This window comes from Tachyglossus aculeatus, chromosome 1 (genome assembly GCF_015852505.1).
Source record: "Tachyglossus aculeatus isolate mTacAcu1 chromosome 1, mTacAcu1.pri, whole genome shotgun sequence".
NCBI classification, from domain to species: domain Eukaryota; kingdom Metazoa; phylum Chordata; class Mammalia; order Monotremata; family Tachyglossidae; genus Tachyglossus; species Tachyglossus aculeatus.
Window position 1 is genome coordinate 18,170,036 of NC_052066.1, and position 7,735 is coordinate 18,177,770.

General features: G+C 41.0%; 1 non-coding gene across 1 annotated transcript; it reads right to left on the reverse strand.

The window, feature by feature from the left end:
• Window positions 1-2,947: 2,947 nt before the first annotated feature.
• On the reverse strand, window positions 2,948-3,019 carry TRNAG-UCC. Its single transcript has one exon. It is a non-coding gene; the product is annotated as a tRNA-Gly (tRNA).
• Window positions 3,020-7,735: the final 4,716 nt, after the last annotated feature.

Sequence of the window (7,735 nt, forward strand, 5' to 3'; positions counted from 1 at the left end):
AGCACAAGGTGAACGTGGCTGAAAAATTGGTTCAGCTCAGGTGGCTATAAATTTTATTTAATCAAAAAAGAACAAGTTAAGGATTTAATGGGATCTAGTCTCCAGCTCGGAAAGGAGAAGGGTAAAGGGAGAAGTGGTATTGACATTTTTACTGCACGAAAGTAGATGCCTGTCTAGCTAGAGTGAATGAATCAGGGAATCTTTCAAGACAGGGTAATAGATGGGAATACGATCAATTCCACTCCCATTAAAACTGAGCTTCGTAGTCCCATTGGTCAAGCAACGTCACAAACAGGCTCCAGGACTGTGGAGGCCACCTGAGACCAGAATGGCAGTAGACCTGAGGCCTGAATAGTGTCTAATACATTCCAAGGCTTTTCAGATGGCAGAGCGTGAATGTCATAAAGAATGTACGAAGGTCCCACTTAAAGCAGGACACCTAGACATTTACATTTAGGGAACAATTCAGAAAACTAAAATACCACTCTTGTCCCACAAGCAGTTTATAATCTGAAGACGACTGAGCAAACATAACTTGAAGATTAGACCCTGTATTGAGAAACAGCATTACTGAGTGGAAAAAACCTCGGCCTAGGAGCCAAAGGTCCTGGGTTCTCATCTTAGTTCCTCACCTTGCCTGCTGGATCATTGTAAGTGCTATTTATTGAGCGATTACTATATGCATGGCACTGTACTAAGCATGTGGGCGAATACCATACGACAGAATTGGTTGACACGTTCCCTGCTCACAAGCTTACAATCTAGAAGGATGGACTGGGGCAACTCAGTTAACTACTCTGTGCCTCAGTTTCCTCATCTGCAAAATGGAGATTCGATACCTCTTCTCCCTCCTACTTTGAGGCCCATGTGAGACAGGAACTGTGTCCACCCAGATGACTTTGTAACTATTCTAGTGCTTAACAAATACCATAATCATTCTTATTATTATATCCTTTGAGAATAAGAGAATATAATCAATGCAAGTGATAAAATAAATCAGTTATAAGTGACTATGCTGGGTAAATGAAAATATGTGAATGCTAAGGCTCAGGAGGCTGGTGGGATGGCATGACCAGGACAATGGAGGGATGAATCGAGCAATGTTTGCCAACTTGAAGAAAGCTGGTGTCGGCCTAAAATGGAAGTAGTAGTGATGATATTTATTGAGCACCTAATGAGTGCAGTGCACTGTACAATGTAGATGGAAGAGACCACAGAACCAGAAGATATCTTTCCTGTCCACGAGGAGCTGAAACTCTGACCCTGGTTTACAAAAACTTCGCTCTGCTGGTATAAAGGGGTGGTCATTAGCAGGGTTTACCAGGCTCTCATTAATCAAGTAATCAATCATTGGTATTTATTGAGTGCTTTCTGTGTGCACCATAATATACTAAGTACTTGAGAGTACATCATGTCTGAGCTGGATGACACATTCTCTGTCATCAAGCTTACAGTCTAGAGGGGGAGACAGACATTAATATAAATAAATAAGCTACAGATACGTACATAAGTTCCCTCTCAGGATCGCACCTGGATAGTTTCCAGTACACTAGCAGTCTCGGCTATGGGAGGGAGAGTCAAGCAGAGGCATACTCATTCCATTCTTAGCTTGGTCAGTGGCCGGCAAGTGAAAGGCAATTTGCTACAAATCAAAATTCACCTGTACTTGGCAGCAGCGGCATGGGAGAGTCGAGGGCGGAGTCTCAAGTTTGGAAGGAGGCAGTGGTAAATGCTTCCGTATTTTTACCAAGAAAACTCTATGGATGCACTACCAAAACGATTGCAGATGGAGAGCGGGGTGTGTTGGGAGAGATGTGCCCGTGGTAGAAGCAGTGTGACTCAGTGGAACGAGCACGAGCTTTGGAGTCAGAGGTCATGAGTTCAAATCCTGGCTCCGCCACTTGTCAGCTGTGTCTTTGGGCAAGTCACTTGACTTCCCTGTGCCTCAGTTCCCTCATCTGTAAAATGGGGTTTAAGACTGAGCCCCCTATGGGACAACCTGATCAATTGTAACTTCCCCAGTACTTAGAACAGTGCTTTGCACATAATAAGCACTTAATAAATGCCATTATTATAGAAGCAGAGTGGCTTAGTGGAAAGAGCACAGGCTTTGGAGTCAGAGGTCATGGGTTCGAATCCTGACTTCACCACATGTCTGCTGTGTGATCTTGGGCAAGTCACTTAACTTCTCTGGGCCTCAGTTACCTCATCTGTAAAATGGGGATTAAGACTGTGAGCTCCACATGGGACAACATGATCACCCTGTATCCTCCCCAGTGCTTAGAACAGTGCTTTGCACATAGTAAGCGCTTAACAAATGCCAATTATTATTATTATTATTATTACTATGGATCGGAAACAACTCGATGGCATAAGACAAGAGGGTGCCCAAAGGATACAGATCCAAGTGCGTAGGCAACACAGAAGGAAGAGGGAGTTGAGGAAAAGAGGGTTTAATCGAGGAACAAATAGGTGCTGTGGGAGTTGCTAAAGGAACAGGACTTTGGGCAAGTCACTTAAATCAGCGCTTAGAACAGTGCTTTGCACATAGTAAGCGCTTAATAAATGCCATTAAAAAAACTTCTCGGTGCCTCAGTTTCCGCATCTGCAAAATGGGGATTAAGACTGTGAGCCCCTTGTGGGACAACCTGAATACCTTGTTACCCCCAGTGCTTAGAACAGTGCTTGGCACATAGTAAGTGCTTAACAAATACCATAATTATTATTATTATCAAAATAAGGCAGCCTCAAAACGGCATGCTATCAGTCTGTCAGTCGGTGGTTTTTAGTGAGTGCTTACTTCGTGCAGTAATATTATACTAAATGTTGTATCATAATATGATGTATTATATAATATATTATATTATAATTCATTCGTTCATTCAATTGTATTTATTCAGTGCTTACTGTGTGCAGAGCACTGTACTAAGCGCTTGGAAAATTCAAGTGAGTTGGCCGGGAATCGAACCCGGGTCAACTGCTTGGAAGGCAGCTATGCTCACCACTATACCACCAACGCGATACTAAATAATATATATTATATTCTATTATAAATATATATTATATATATGTATATCATATAATATAATATATATATTATACTCTTGGGAGAACATAATATCCCTGAGTTGGTAGACATGTTCCCTGTCCACCAGGAGCTTACAGTCTAGATGGTGCATTTTGCCAATTCCAAAGTTCGTTTGGAAGAACAAGTCCAAGGCTCAGCTCCCCAGTCCTTTGAAATAGGCCCAGGGGTCTTGTCATTAGAGAAAAAAACAAGAACAAAGTTCCATGAACACATTTTGAATTAGGATATGGCCAGCCGGGCTACCGAATGAATACTTTTCTTTTAAACCAATCGGAATCCTCAAACTGTCTCTCAATATTCTATTTAGCTTATAATAGCTCGTATGAAAATTTCATCAGATTTCTGCTTTACTCTTGTGAAATATTAAAGGTTAATAAATTATTCAACCCGATGTAAAATGCTACAGATGTACACATATTTTATCAAGAGGTCTTCAGAAGCAGGTTTCATAATGGGGCTCTTTCTGCCAAAGTTTAAATGTGCTGATTTTTTTCAGCTTTTTTTATTTTTATGATCTGGGTACTTTCATAGGAAATCATTCATTCGTGGGCTGGGTGAGATTTATAGTTCTGAAAATAAACTCAGCAAAGGACGCGGTGCTGTTATCCAAGAAGTCTCGTTTGGCTATTGTGATGATTTTCTCATTGTGGAATGCCAACAATATGCTTGGCCCCATGCAGACCTCAGAATTAGAGCCAATCCATACCTTCTCAGGGAACACAGCCTCATTAGACAGACAATAGATCAATTCTCAATTAATAGTACTGTTGACTGACTTTCTGATTGAATGTTCCACAGTACTGTTGGATGGCAATGACTGACTGGCGGAAGGAAGGAAGGAAGGAAGGAAGGAAGGAAGGAAGGAAGGAAGGAAGGAAGGAAGGAAGGAAGGACCAGTTGAGGAGGAATCCATTCAAAGGAAAAATACAGGAGAGAGAAAATTGAGAACTCTCAAGGAACAGAAGTGAACTCTCAAGATTCTTTGCAACTCCTTGAGTTTGTGTTTTAAGCAACATAGACACAGTTGTCAGCTTTCTTGGGCTTTGGGGTAACCCCTGACAAAGCAGAAGATTTAAAGGTGGAGAAACTGGACAAAAAAGGAAAGAAACAAGGAGGTAAAGCCCAAGACTTGCAGGATTAGAAGGAGTAGAAATTGAATACTTGGGACAAATCCCAGAACCCAGGAGTGGATGGCTTCTAATCAGATTATTTCAAAGTTTGCTAAGTTTGTTTTCAAAGTCTTGATCTTTCCTAAAAGCCTGGGGGTCTAAGGGCAAGGACTTGTGAACAGTCTTGTGTAGAGAAGAGGAAAGCCTTATTTTCCATTTCTGGCAAAAAATAAAGGGTTTATTAACTCAGTGTCCCTTTCAGGGTCACACCCAGTCCCAGCTACGGGAGGAAAAGTCAAGCAGAGGCCTACCCATTCCATTTCTAGCTTGGGCAGTGGCCGGTGAGTGGAAGGCAATCTGCTACAAGTCAAAACTCACCCATGCTGGGCAGCAGCAGCATGGGAAAGAGTTGAGGGTGGAGAATTGAGTTGACTCTGCAGAAGGTGGCAATGATAAACCACTTTCAGATTTTTACCAAGAAAACTCCATGGATCCACTACCGGAATGATTGCAGATGGAGAGCGGGACATTCTGGGAGAGATGTGTCCGTGGTGTCACTGTGGGTCGGAAACGACTCGACGACATAAGACAAGACAACTCAGTGTGGCAAAGACCCAAGCCCATCCTCTTTCATACTTCTAGTCAATTCTTCAGAAGTGAAAGGTGTTCTTCAGATCTCTTAGTTTCCTCTTGCCATCTGCCCCTTTCCTGTCCTAAAACCTACCCTGTTTGGAGGACAGGAATCTCAATCCTCATATTGAGACCTGTTGCTTTCCAACTCCAGTTCATTCATCCATTCATTCAATTGTATTTATTGAGCACTTATTGTGTGCAGAGCACTGTACTATGCGCTTGGGAAGGACAAGTTGGCAACATATAGAGACGGTTCCTACCCAACAATGGGCCTGGCCTTGCTAATAATATTAACACTATAGTAATAGTAATTACTAATTACAATTACTACTGATTTATAATAACTAGTAAAAGTTATAGTAATAACTATAATTAGTTATAATTACTAATTATATATTATAATATAAGATTACTAATTACTAGTAATTACTAGCATTACTACTACTAATAATAATAATGATGATAGTTGCTAAGCGCTTACTATGTGCAAATTACTAGTAATTACTAGTATTACTACTACTACTACTACTAATAATAATCATAATGATGGTATTTGTTAAGCGCTTACTATGTGTAAGTAATTACAATTACTAGTATTATAAATAACTAGTAATAGTTATAATTATAACTATAATTAGTTATAATTACTAGTTATATATTATAATATGATATTACTAATTACTAGTAATTACTAGTATTACTACCACTACTACTAATAATAATAATAATAATGATGGTATTTGTTAAGCTCTTACTATGTGCAAATTACTAGTAATTACTAGTATTACTACTACTACTACTAATAATAATGATGGTATTTGTTAAGCGCAAAGCACTGTTCTAAGTGCTGGGGGGGATACAAGGTGATACTAATAGTAATAGTAATACTATGTGCCCAAAACTGTGCTAAGCACATGGATGGGTATAACAATAACAATAATAATAATAATAATTGGATTTATTAAACACTTACTATGCACTGAGCACTGTTCTAAGCACTGGGGTACATACAAGGCAATTGGCTTGTCCCAACTGGGGCTCACAGTCTCAATCCCCATTTTACAGATGAGGTAACTGAGGCACAGAGAAGTGAAGTGACTTGCCTTAAGTCAGACAGCTGACAAGTGGCGGAGTCGGGATTAGAACCCACGACCTCTGACTTCCAAGCCCGGGCTCTTTCCACTGAGCCACAAGTCCCTGTCCCACAGGGGCCTCCCAGTCTAAAGGAGAGGGAGAACGGGCATTAAAGCAGCATGACCTAGTGGATAGAGCATGGGCCTGGGAGTTAAAGGTCCTGAGTTCTAATCCAAACTCTGTCACTTGCTTGCTATGTGACCTTGGGTGAGTCACTAAACTTCTCTGAGCCTCTGCTACCTCATCCATAAAATGAGGATTACGACTGTAAGCCCCATGTGAGACAGGGACTGTGTCCAACCCGATTTGCTTATATTCACCCCAGAGCTTAGTACAGTCTCTGGCACACAGTAAGTGTTTAACAAATACCACTATCACTCTTACTGTTACCATTATTATTATTATTATTGACTCCCTACTTTACAATGAGAAAACTGAGGCTCAGAGAAGTTAAGTGCCCGAGGTCACATAGCAGGCAAGTGGCAGGGCACTTACCGCCTTACCTCCTTCCCTTCCCCACAGCACCTGTATATATGTTTGTACGTATTTATTACTCTATTTATTTATTTATTTTATTTGTACATATTTATTCTATTTATTTTATTTTGTTAATATGTTTTGTTTTGTTCTCTGTCTCCCCCTTCTAGACTGTGAGCCCACTGTTGGGTAGGGACCATCTCTATATTGCCAATTTGTACTTCCTAAGCGCTTAGTACAGTGCTCTGCACACAGTAAGTGCTCAATAAATATGATTGAATGAATGAATGAATTAGAACCCAGTGCTCTGACCCTCAGTTCCCTGTTCTTGTCATTAGGCCATGCTGCTTTCCACAATGATGATGAGAGCTACTGAGAGCTCACCTCCTCCAGGAGGCCTTCCCAGACTGAGCCCCCTTTTTCCTCTCCTCCTCCCCATCCCCCCAGCCCTACCTCCTTCCCCTCCCCACAGCACCTGTATATATGCCTGTACAGATTTATTACTCTATTTATTTTACTTGTACATATTTACTATTCTATTTATTTTGTTAATGATGTGTATTTACTTTATTTTTATTTATTCTGGTGTCTTGACACCTGTCCATGTGTTTTGTTTTGTTGTCTGTCTCCCCCTTCTAGACTGTGAGCCCACTGTTGGGCAGGGACCGTCTCTATATGTTGCCAACTTGTACTTCCCAAGCGCTTAGTACAGTGCTCTGCACACAGTAGGTGCTCAATAAATACGATTGATTGATTGATGGTGGGTAGGGACCGTCTCTATATGTTGCCAACTTGTACTTCCCAAGTGCTTAGTACAGTGCTCTGCACACAGTAAGTGCTCAATAAATACGATTGAATGAATGAATGAATGATGAGGACGATGAGAACTGTGGTGGAGTTAAGCATTTACTATGTGCCAAGCACTGTACTATGCCAGAGGTAGATACAACATAAGCTGGATCCACCTGGGGCTCACAGCCTAAGTAGGAGGGAGAATCAGGATTGAATCCCCATTTTGCAGTTGAGAGGACTGAGGCACAGGGAAGCTAAGTGACAAACCCATGGTCACAAAGGAGGTACATGGTCATGAGTCCTAGAAGCAGTCCTTAGAAGTTATTATCCCTACATTTAGAATGACCAGATTAAGCCCCACTTTTCCTCATCTCCCACTCCCTTATAATAATAATAATAATAATAATAATAATAATGGCATTTATTAAGTGCTTACTATGTGCAAAGCACTGTTCTAAGCGCTTGGGAGATTGCAAGGTGATCAGGTTGTCCCCCTGGGGCT